At 40.2% G+C, this 12535-nt stretch overlaps 1 non-coding gene across 1 annotated transcript; it reads left to right on the top strand.

Annotated features, from left to right (window-relative positions):
- The first annotated feature begins 3621 nt into the window (after nucleotides 1-3621).
- Nucleotides 3622-3728, top strand: LOC111899930 (small nucleolar RNA R71). Its single transcript, XR_002853078.2, has one exon. It is a non-coding gene; the product is annotated as a small nucleolar RNA R71 (small nucleolar RNA).
- The last annotated feature ends 8807 nt before the right edge of the window (nucleotides 3729-12535 follow it).

The raw sequence follows: 12535 nt of genomic DNA, 5'->3' as shown, positions 1-12535 counted from the left end.
AAATGCCCCCCAGTAATCGGGCTCGGGCTCCCAGGCCTAGAATTGGCCGCTTTCTTCCCCATAAACCTTGCCAACATATAAGGCAGATCACAACAAACCCCCGGGGTAATAAGTGTCCATAAATAAAATAGATTCTGGATGGGGACCTTATCACCATGATGCTTGTGATTGATTGAAAACGTGATAAGGCGGTGCAAAAATCGGAACACAGGATTCCGTATTTGTGACTCACTCGAGTCACGAGTGTTGTACTCATGGTTAGAAATGCCCCGCCAAAACTGCACATCCAAAGTACCCGGAGTAAAATCCCGCACACATCCAAGCAAGAAAGGAATAAAAAATGGAGATTGCGTCTCCACTTCCGTATAGAGCCCCATACGCCAAGCAAACTCCTGAAGACTACACTCACGATATACACCTCCAAGACGAAACACAAGTGCCCTATTGTAGGTGACATCAAGGGTGCGCTCTTCAAAACAAACGGTAGAAAAAAATTCTACCGACAATTCCCGGAACACGGGTTCTTGAATGGCGAATAGATTCCTCCACCCGTGACAAGTGAACGAAAATTGATCTCCAACATAAGTCTTCGACCAATAACGTTCCAGCTCCACTACCATTCCCACTCTACCCAGCCATCCCCAATCAATAATTGGGGCTATTGCAAACTCCCTATTGTATAACCATCCAAGTCGATTCTCGTAGGTTGTTAGCAACGGTCGGGGAATGTTTTGAGGGAATTGATATAGAGGATGTATGCTTGCTACATCTATCGGGCCCTCTTCCTGCTGGACAGCTCGTCGTGGTCCCATTTCTGCAAACAAGAGCAAAGCAAAGCAGCAAACAATTAACACATTAAAACATATATAAAGGCCTGCCAGAAGTCACGACGTGGCCAGGCTGCGCCACGTCGTGGAGCTTGTCGAACCCAGATGCTGAATCGGACATGTTTACGTGCGATTTCCATAAAAATAATTCTTGGGGTTTGTTCCTATGGACTTTTAAATAATATGGAAACTAAAATCGGACACTAGATTCAACCAATTTCGTGAATCATTCAAACCCTAATCACGACAACTTGAAATTGGAAGAAATAATTGCAAAATAATAAGTAAAACACGTACCAAATGTAGTAATTAGCAAGATCTTGCAACGAATTTAGAAGTATAATAAGAAATTGGCAGTAGGGTCGTGATGTTCCCGTGAGTGCGGCAGTCTTCCTAGTGGGGAATAAGGGGTTTCTCGGTCAAAGGGTTTTAAGCGATTGGTCCCCCCCTGATTTTTAAAGGCCACGACGTGGCAGGCTTTGCCCACGTCGTGGACCTTAAATTTCCTCAGATCGCGAATTATAATTAAGCCCACGACGTGGCTGGCTATGCCCACGTCGTGAGAGCTGTCAGATGCCAAATTTTAATAATATTCATCTAATTAACTAATTTCTGTGCAAATTTTTCATTACTTAAAGTCCCCTACAGCTATTTCTCTGCTTATTACCGGTTTTTAGATGATGAATTGATGTCGTTCCTAATTAAAAAGAAAATAAAAAGAAAAAAAAAATTGCAAACCAAACTCGGGTTGCCTCCCGAGAAGCGCTTCTTTTTCTTGGAGTCTTGAGCTGGACTCCGTGCCTTCGACGTTGACTCTTCGGAAGAGTCTACCACCAGGATCTTTTGTTCCTTGAACCGCCGTTTATAAGCTTGAACTCTCCTTTTATACGCCTTCTTTGAATTTTCTTTTTTAGTTTTTCCATCTTCTTCATGCTTTCGTTTTGTGCCCTTTGTGTGTTCCTTGCTCTCCATAGCGTTCCCCTCTTCTTTCACCTCCGGCCTTGTTTCTTTTGAAGTGACTTCCTCTTCATCACTTGTCATTTCCTCGTCCTCTTCGCTCACCCAGGAAGGTGGGTTCTTGTAAGCTATGACTTCAATCAAATACGGAACAGATGCCCTGGGTTTTGTCCTCTTGGCTCGATGAACTACTTTTATCTCTTCTTCCATAAGCTTTTCCAACTCTTCTAGTTCATTCTCCTCATTTATCGTGAACACCTCTTCTTTATCTTCTTGAAAGTCATTTCTTATCCCGAAGACTTCTTGTTCATCTCCAACCCTCAAAGTGAGCTTGGACTCGCGGATATCAACCAGGGCACCAGCAGTGTTAAGAAATGGCCGACCAAGGATTATTGGAACATCCGTGTCTTCTTTCATGTCCAAGACTACAAAATCTATTGGAAAAACAAATTTTCCGATTTTCACCAAAATATCCTCCACTATGCCTCGGGGTTGTGTCACCGAACGGTTCGCCATGTGAATCTTCATCTTTGTAGCCTTCATCTTCTGAATCTCCAATTTTTGATAAAATGAAAAAGGCATTAGATTAATGCTAGCCCCGGAATCGGCTAAAGCATTAACCTTCATTTTATTCCCAAACTCGCATGGAAGAGTGAGGCGTCCAGGATCCCCCATCTTTTCTGGTGTTTCTCCCAACACAACTTTTGAAATTTGCTCACTTAGAATCACTGTAGACTGTTTCTTTAATTGCCTTCGCGTATCTATCAAGTCTTGCAGTAATTTCTGGTTCTCGGAAGCTTTGGATAAGGACTCAACAAAGGGAGTATTAATTGGAATCCCTTTCACATGCTTCACAAACTCTAAATGTTCCTTCTCTAGTTGACTAAGTGCTGCACGGGTGGGAAATGGCATAGGTGGATGATAATCTAGAATAGGCTCCAAAGATTTTTGCTCAGACTTGCGCCACGTCGTGGCCAGAGGCGTGCCACGCCGTGGCGAGCCTGGTTCAGCATTCTCTCCATTTTCGATCCTTGATTTCTTGGGCTGCTGCGGTTGTTCTTCCAACGCCTCCAGGAACTCGGATATTGTATCTTCTTCAGTATCGATGGCCATTACGTGAGATTGGGCTTTTACTTCGGGATTTTTCGGGGACAATTTTTCATGGACTAAAGTGGCTAGTTGACCAAGTTGTACTTCAAGGTTATGGATGGAGGCTTGCTGGTTCTTCATCAATGTTTGTTGTTCCATGATAGCGGAATCCGTGGCATCATGTCTCTTTTCCGAAGCCTCCATAAACTTCATCAAAATGGTCTCTAGGTCGGGTTTCTTCTCGATTGGTGGCTGCTCCTTTTGGTAAAAGCCTCGACCTGTCTGCCTATACTTCTCTTCTTTTTGCTTTTTATACTCTTCATATGGCAGCCACTCCTTCTTTGGTTTCCTCCAGTCGTCATCAAACTTATCCCCACTAGAGTAGCACACTTGAGCTTTTCTGTTCCCAGACTCATCCATATTGCAGTCCTTGGTCAAGTGTGGACCACTGCATCGCTCGCACCCCACTCTTATGGCATGTATCGACTGGTCCATTTGTGTTATCCGACGATCCATGTTATTTAGCATGGCCATGACAGCTGCAATTTCTTCAGTTTGGGTCCGTCCACCGCCTTTACTTCCGTCTTGCCTCGGGTTATGGTATTCGCGGGAGTGTTTCGCGAATTCTTCGATGAGCTCCTTGACTTCCCTTGGATTTTTCTTTGTCAACGGTCCTTGAGAATCAAGGAGTTGTCTTGTCATTACATTGACCCCATCATAAAAGATTGACATCTCTTGCTGCACATTTAGGTCATGTTGAGGGCAATTTCTGAGTAAGCCCTTGTACCGCTCCCATGCTTCGTATAGTGACTCCCCCGATTGTTGCTCAAAGTTGGCTATCGCCTTCTTGAGTTTGGCTATCTTGGATGGCGGGCAGAACTGGTCCAGGAATTGCTCACGCATTTGAGCCCAAGTGGTGATTGTACCTGGTGGGAGTGCTTTTAACCACTCCTTAGCAGCTCCTTTGAAAGTGATGGGAAGCATCCTAAGCAAGACTGTATTTCTGGTGACATTTGGGACATTGAAGTAATCAGCAATGTCGTTGACTTCGTCTAGATGCTTAAAAGCATCCTCATGATCCTTCCCGAAAAATGGGATGTCCTTCAGTGCTGTCAATATGTGTCCCTTTAGTTCGAATGTGGCAGTGGCAGGAATTGCGGGTTGGACTAACCCAGGACCCATGTCATCTCGGATCCGTTTTTTGTATGCTCCCATGGACATTTCTTCAATCGCTGCCATCTCGTTCCTTGGCTCGTTCTCGGGTTCACTTGTGTGTTCTTCAAATTCTGGCTCGGTATCGCTTTCGGACTCGGTTTGCACGGGTGTATGATCCAAATGCTCAAGATTGCTCTTGTGCTTTTCTGATGAGCTGGACTCTCCTGTCTTCTTTCCCGACTTCCTAGAAAAGGCTGACTTCAATTCTTGCAAGGGCGTCTTTTTCTTGTGAAGTGCAGATTTGGGGTCTTCCAGTGGTGGCACCAAGTGTGTGTTTGAGCTTCTGGTCATGAACTCCTGCAACTTGCTAAACTAAAACGTAAAACTGAACTAAAATAAGAAAAACTAACTACCAAATAAGTAATTTTAAAAATTTTGCCTGTCCACGTCGTGGCAAGTATGTGGCCACGTCGTGGACTCTGTAAAAAATTTTTATTTTTGCTGAAAAAATAACTTTTTGTGGCTGTGATTCCACAAGAAGGATCGATTAATTTAATGCAAATAATTAAACTAAAAACTAAGTCGTTCCCCGGCAACGGCGCCAAAAACTTGATGTGCACAAAAGTACCCACTAATTTTAATATTTATAACCTAACAAACTTAACTATATATGCACTTATAGGCAGTGTACCTAGTCAGATTACAGTATAGCTTGGGTAAGTCGGGTGTCGATCACAGGGAACGGTGTTTTAATTAATTTACTTACTATTAAATTAACCTAATTTATTAACAAATTTAATAAAGGGTTTTATCTGATTTTACAAGATCAGATGAACTTAAATCCAATTCAATAAGTAAAAACACACACTCTTGTTTAGATTGAATCCACTTTTCCCTTATGGCTAGCTAACAATTACGGATTAATAAGTTGGTTTTTTAATTATATTAGTAATTTAGTTCTATCTTACCAATATTTAACTAATTCATGTCAAACCATGTATGTTCACACATAATTAAACACAGAACCAATTATAGTTGTAAATATGCTATATAAGATTTGTTGTGTAAACGCAATTATGATCACAATTCTCGTTCTCTAGCACAGCTAAACTTTATTTATTCTAATTATTAACTAAGATTGGTCAATCCTAGCATCTAACAATTCAATGTTCACTAAATTATTAGGTAAACAGGTTCATGCAGTTTAATGGTCACTAAGCTACACAGAACATGTAATTAAACAATTAGATAAACAAATATTAACATGCTAGGTCATACAAATCAAACACAAGCAAATTTTCACCAACTAAGCTTAATCCATAATCATATAACTATTCATAAGTTCAAAGCTTCATCTAGCTAAACAAGAGTAGCTAGATTCAGCTGCTCATCATAGTAATTAAACTAACACAGCTAAAACTAATGAAAGACATGTTCTAAAAATAAACCTTTACTTCTTTTGGTGTTGAAAACCCTCTTCCAGAGCCTTTCTTTCGTTCTTATTCGTCTTCTGGAACTCTTTTTCTTCTGCCAAAAGTCTCCCCTTTCGTAATAATCATCAGAACTTATATAATGCTTAAAAACTCGCGCCACGTCGTGGCCAGATCTCACCACGTCGTGGGCTTCAAGAAATCCGTATTCTTCAAGGAAATCCTCCGCGTCGCGATGCTTATCTTCTGGAACACCCATGCCACGTCGTGGGCTTCATCGCCACGTCGTGAATTTAGCTCTTATCGTGAATTTATTATTTTCTTGTCTTCCAAGCCTCCCATGTTCCCCCTTTTGTCACCTTTGGTCGCTTTCTTCGAAAATCCTTTGTATTGACTGAAAATAACAATTTAAACTCATAAGTATCATTATTCTAAACATGTTATCAATTTATTAATAAAAATGTACTTAAATACTGCCTAAAAATAAGTGTAAATATGGCAATATCAACTAAGAACCATTCCTTCGTCCTCCGAAGGTACTTAAGGATATTCTTCACTGCAATCCAGTGTGCTCTGCCAGGATTCCCTTGATATCTGCTAACCATGCTCAAAGCGAAGGCTACATCAGGGCGAGTACAAGTCATAGCGTACATGATTGAGCCAACTGCGGAAGCGTATGGTACTCGGCTCATTTCTGCTATCTCAGCTTCGGTACTCGGACTTTGAGTCTTACTCAACTTGGCATTACTTTGTATCGGTAATTCTCCCTTCTTCGAGTTTTCCATACTAAAACGTTTTAGTACCTTCTCTAAGTAAGTGTTCTGACTAAGTCCAATTAGTCTCTTACTTCTTTCTCTTACTATCCTTATTCCCAAAATGTAAGAAGCCTCTCCGAGGTCCTTCATAGCGAAGCACTTCCCGAGCCAGGACTTAACCTCCTGCAGAGTCGGGATGTCGTTTCCTATGAGTAATATGTCATCGACATATAGAACGAGGAAGCTAACTATACTCCCATTGGCTTTGACATATACACATGATTCATCTTCGCTTCGTACAAATCCAAACTCTTTGACTTTCTCATCGAAGCAAAGATTCCATCTGCGAGACGCTTGCTTAAGTCCATAAATGGACTTCTCAAGCTTACACACTCTATTCGGATGCTTCGGACCCACAAACCCCTCTAGCTGAGCCATGTAAACATCCTCAGCCAACTTTCCGTTAAGGAAAGCGGTCTTGACATCCATTTGCCAAATCTCATAATCATGAAATGCGGCAATAGGTAGCATCACTCTAATAGATTTAATCTTCGCAACTGGTAAGAAGGTCTCATCATAGTCAATTTCGGGAGTTTGAGTAAAGCCCTTCGCAACCAATCGTGCTTTATATGTGTGTAAGTTTCCATCCACGTCGGTCTTCTTCTTGAAGATCCATTTGCACCCAACGGTCTTACGTCCGGGCACATTATCAACCAAATTCCAAACTTGGTTATCATACATGGATTGGATCTCGCTATCCATTGCCTCTTTCCATTTCGCTGACTCCGGGCCTGCCATGGTTTCCTTATAGCTATTAGGTTCATCAAGATTTATTAGTGTACCATCAATAATATACGTGTCCCCTTCGGTGGTAATATGAAAACCATAAAACTGGGGATGAACTCTAACTCTATCGGAACGTCTAAGAGGTAAGGACTCGTCAATCGGTTCAGCCGGAGTTTCCTCCTCGGGTTGATTGCCAGCGGTAGAGGTTCCTTCATCTATCGACTCTTGAATCTCTCCAAGTTCGATTTGCCTCCCACTGTCTCCTTGGCCTATGAGTTCTCGCTCTCGGAAAACTCCTCTCCTCGCAACGAAGACAACATTTTCCTTCAGTCTATAGAAGAGATATCCAAAGGATGTCTGCGGGTAGCCGATAAAAATACATCGCTCACTTCGAGGTTCGATCTTGTCATGAGTATCTCGTCTTACGAAAGCCTCGCAACTCCAAACCTTGATATGTGTCCACATCTCGTTAGGTGTTTTGGCAACCTTCTTAGTAGGGACTCGGTTAAGGATATGGGCGGCAGTCTCTAAGGCATACCCCCAAAAAGAGATAGGTAGTGAAGCACGACTCATCATAGAGCGAACCATATCCAATAAGGTTCGATTACGCCTTTGTGCCACACCATTCAACTGCGGTGTCCTAGGAGGCGTCAATTGCGAAACTATTCTACACTCCTTGAGATAATCATGGAATTCAAGACTTAGGTACTCTCCTCCTTGATCGGATCGAAGCATCTTGATTTTCCTTCCTAATTGATTCTCCACTACATTCTTGAACTCTTTGAACTTTTCAAAGGTTTCTGACTTTTTCTTGATTAAATAGATATACCCATATCTACTATAATCATCGGTAAAAGTCACGTAGAAGCGGTTCCCATCCTTCGTGGTTGATCTAAACGGTCCACATACATCGGTATGTATTAGGTCCAATAGACCCTCACCCCTTTCACATGTACTCGTGAAGGGTGACTTAGTCATTTTTCCAAGTAAACAAGATTCGCACGTGTCATCTTCGCTAAGGTCGAATGACTCCAACACTCCATCCTTTTGGAGTTGGGCTATGCATTTCTTGTTGACATGTCCAAGACGACAATGCCACAAAGATGCTTTATCGATACTAGTGGAAGAATCTATATTCAAAACATCATTTCCTAAGTTATCAACAATCATAAAAGTTTCATAAATTCCATTACATGGTATAGCTTCAAAGTAAAAGACACCATTTAGATAAGCCAAAATAGAACCATTCTCATTATTAAAAGAAAATCTAAAACCTTGTCTATATAAACCATGAAATGAAATGATGTTTCTAGCCATTTCTGGCGAATAGCAACAATTGTTCAAATCTAAACACAAATTATTCCTAAGCCCTAAAGAATACACTCCAATCTTGGTCACAGGCGACGATCTTCTGTTCCCCATGATTAAATTGATTCTTCCTTGCTCCACATCCCTACTTCTTCTTAGTCCCTGCACATTAGAACAAATGTGGTAACCACAACCGGTATCAAGAACCCAAGAAATAGCATGATTAGAATCGTTAGATTTAATTGTGTATATACCTGCGAAAGATGGCTTGATCTTTCCTTCCTTGATGGCTTGCAGGTACTCTGGGCAGCTTCTCTTCCAATGCCCTATCTTGTGGCAGTGGTGGCACTCTGCCTCCTTAGGGTTAGGGCAGGGCTTAGCGGGATCAACTTTGGTCCCAATAGAAGAGGCACCATCTCGGGCTTTAACCTTGCGATAGTTCTTAGATGAAGCCTTCCTCTTCTTTCCCTTTCCTTGACCAATAGCCAAGACAGGAGCAGCAGGTGGATTGGGAGTTGGTGCAACAGACTTGTCTTTGAAGTTGCTCTCAGCGACCCTCAAAAGACCTTGGAGTTTGCTTAGGGTGACCTCCTCTTTGTTCATGTGGTAGGTCATCCTAAATTGATTGTACATCGGAGGCAAAGAGTGAAGCACCATGTCGATCACCAAGTCTTCCCCAAAGTCAACATTTAACTTGCGAAGGCAGTCGACATACCTTTGCATCTTTTGCAGGTGCACGGTAGGAGATTCTCCATGACCCATCTTAGCGGAAATCATGTTAGTGAAAATCTCATAACGCTCTTGTCTCGCGTTCTGGTGGTATCTCTCCAATAAGTCTTGATGCATCTCGTACGTGTACATGTCCTCGTAGGACTTTTGGAATTCGGAGTTCATGGTGGCTATCATGATGCAATATACCTTCGTTGCATCTCGCTCATGAGTTTCAAAAGCGGTAATTTCAGCCGGAGTAGCGATTTCAGGGTTGATCTTCTCGAGCTTCTCATCGAGGACATACTCCTTATCCTCATAGCGAACAATGGTGCGAATGTATCTTATCTATTCGCTAAAGTTCGTTCCATCGAAGGTGACCTTTTGGCAAAGGCTCATCAACGTGAAAGAACTAGCAGCAGCGTTTGCGTTCGACATCTACAAAAGGAAGAAAGGACAAAGATAGATTACAATAAGAATCCCTAATTATCACCCAATAAGAAAAATTAGGGCTAGGATCCAACAATAACATTTACATATTAGAAAAGGGATGCCGTAATCCAACATGCAAATAAATTGAAGGTAAGTTAATGACGATTCACTAGTTCTCCATTTCAAAAACTTAACTATTAGTCCTAAATGTATTGAGAATTCCTAGGTTCGGATGAGATTCATTGAAACTATTCAATGGCATGTTTAAATCTTGATATGCCCCTCTTGTTTGTGACTAGGATACCGAGGATCACAAAGCGGGTGTGAATTACCATGCAAATTCACATGGTGCCTTCATTGTAACGATCACCTATTCGATGTGCCGGTAAACCACACACGCTCTATCAAACTATGATAAACAATGAATCACCCTTTGCCACCTTTTCTTAGAACCAATTAGTGTGTCGGTAAACCACACACGCTCCACTAACTTCTTAGCAAGGGTGCAAAGTGTAATTTCATGGGATTGCATCAATTCACATTTCCTAAAGTAACTAAGATTGGGAAATTTTAAAATGTGTAGTTACTTTGTATTACTTATTATACTTTTAATGAGAGGATGAGGTTGCCCTATCCTACCCGTTCGGCTAAGGACCCTCCACCGATCAAGCAAGCGGTGGGTGTGAGTGAACACCCATTAAGCGCCATTTTATAGGCCGCAACCTTATACCCACCTTATAGATCGGCTTCGTGAATGAGGCCTACTAACGGTAAGACTAGCATTTTAGTTATATATATATATATATATATATATATATATATATATATATTATTCTTGTAATATTATATTAGTATAGGGTTGCATTTTAAACCTTTTAAAATCTAGGGTTTGAAATTAAAATTGTCTAAATTAAAACTTTTAATCACAAAATATAAATTTCAAAACTTGAGGACAAGTTTTAAACATTTAAAACATGAAAGGTTCAATGTCACTAAAGCCCTATTGGAAATGAAACATGAAGATGGTAAACATGTGTGTGCCCACATTCTAGGAATGAAATCACACATCGATAGGTTGATAATGTTGGGTGCGTCATTCCCTGATGAGTTGGCTATAGGCTGGGTTCTACAGTCACTCCCTGAATCATATAATGAGTTCAAAAGAAAGTGTTATATGATGGATCATGACGCAAACCTCATTGACCTAACTTACATGCTCATTGCTACTGAATCAGAAATGATTTGGCAAAACAATGGAGCATATTTGTTGGGAAAGTCAACCAACCATACTTCCGAGGACGTTCTAGGAGAACCGACCTGCATTTGCTGCCAAGAGAAAGGGCATTGGATACAAGTCTGTCCTAAGAGCCTGAAGAGTCCAAAAGATGGGAGAGTCAAAAAGTATGGTTGTGCTTCAAGTAAAATCCACTATCTAACTCCATTAAGTTCCTATTCGTTAATTCTTAATACATAATGTGATGAGATTACATTTGAATGTTTTGCAGGATCAGTGAAAAGAGAGGAAAAGCAAAATGAGTCTAATCACAAAGAAATGGATCTCGATCGCATGGACTTGAAGATTAGATTTTGAGCTCAGAAAGTTATGATAGAATTGTTAGGAATATTTGATTACATAGTTTTTCAGTTGATTTTGCATTGTAAGGACAAATGTTTTCCGCTGCTTTTATGAATAAAAATAAATTTTGGTTTGACTCATTTATTTATTTATTTATTTCCTTGCAATAAAATCATTATGAAAAATTGATGTTTGCATATTTCTACAACGAATGAATGTGATTCTTAATTATGATAATTGTGGAAATGTCGAGAATTTACCAAATAGGGAGAGTTTCTCATCGCCCAAGTTTCAATTGGACAGAAACTTGGAATGATGCAACTTGGTTGCACGATGAATGAGAAATTTCATATTTGGAAATTAGACTACGTCGTTGACAAAGTGTCAAGTGAAGGACTAGGAGATCGAGTACACAAAGTTGTGTGTTGATCAAGTCCACCACAATAGTAACAAAGATATTCGTCATGATTCACTAAAGGTTTAGTAAATATGATTATACTTATAAGATTAAGTGTAATTCTGAATTGATTGAAAAGTTTTAAATCAATAGCAGAACGAATAAAAAGAATCAAGTAGGCAGAAAGATAAAAGTTTCTCTATTCTAAAAAGAAGGGAGAGTACCTTTTATGTTTATGATAGGTCTTAATGATTAAGAACCATATCTCAGTTGATCCTCTAAGTGAATCTTTGTGCAATTGTATGTCTAAGAAGAGGAATCAAGAATTGAAGAAATGGTTAAATCAAGAAGTCAATCATACTTTGTTCCAAAACCAAATCTTAGAGTTAAGATTGTGACATTGAGTGACAAGTCTTAAGAAGGTTTATAACATTCATCAAATGTGGAAAGTTGTGATGTCTTGGATAAGACAAAAACCAACTAGGACCAATTATATGAAGTGTTTTGTCTTGATAAAAGCTACACTAACTCTTGAATATTAGTTTGTCAAGAAACGTTTATTGACAAGAGAATCTTATATGTCAAGGAGTCAGTGGGAGTCTTAATGGTCTTGAAAAGATTCAAGAACTAATCAAGACTAAACCTTATCGATCATCACTAGCACACGAGTAGAGGTCTACAACCTATCGTGTTGACATTATCTTGTTTCTGTGCCGTTCCAATCGAGTTAATTATGCATGTGAGTTCTATGAGTTCTCATTTGAACGCATAAAAGGCAAGAACCTTGATCAATGGAAAGTACATTGATCGGAAAGGATGAGCTGCTTAACTACTTGGAAGACATGGTGGGCAGCCGTGTTACCATAAGGCAAGAAATCAAGATTGAGAAAGTTCAGTCCATATGAGTTTGAATTTGTCATAAACTTTGGTTTTTACAAATTCACATGGATAGGAACATATACACCATTAAAATCGAAGTGTCATAAGATTTCCTCCTTCATTAAAATGACTGTGAGGAAATGCTTTCACTAAGAAAGATTTTAAAAAGATAGTGATTGTGAAATTGTATTCTCGAATTCGATTATGGTTACGGTATCCCTTTCCATGATTCGAAT

The sequence above is a fragment of the Lactuca sativa genome, chromosome 7 (assembly GCF_002870075.4).
Source record: "Lactuca sativa cultivar Salinas chromosome 7, Lsat_Salinas_v11, whole genome shotgun sequence".
Taxonomy (NCBI): Eukaryota; Viridiplantae; Streptophyta; class Magnoliopsida; order Asterales; family Asteraceae; genus Lactuca; species Lactuca sativa.
This window is presented reverse-complemented; position numbering and strand designations above follow the sequence as displayed.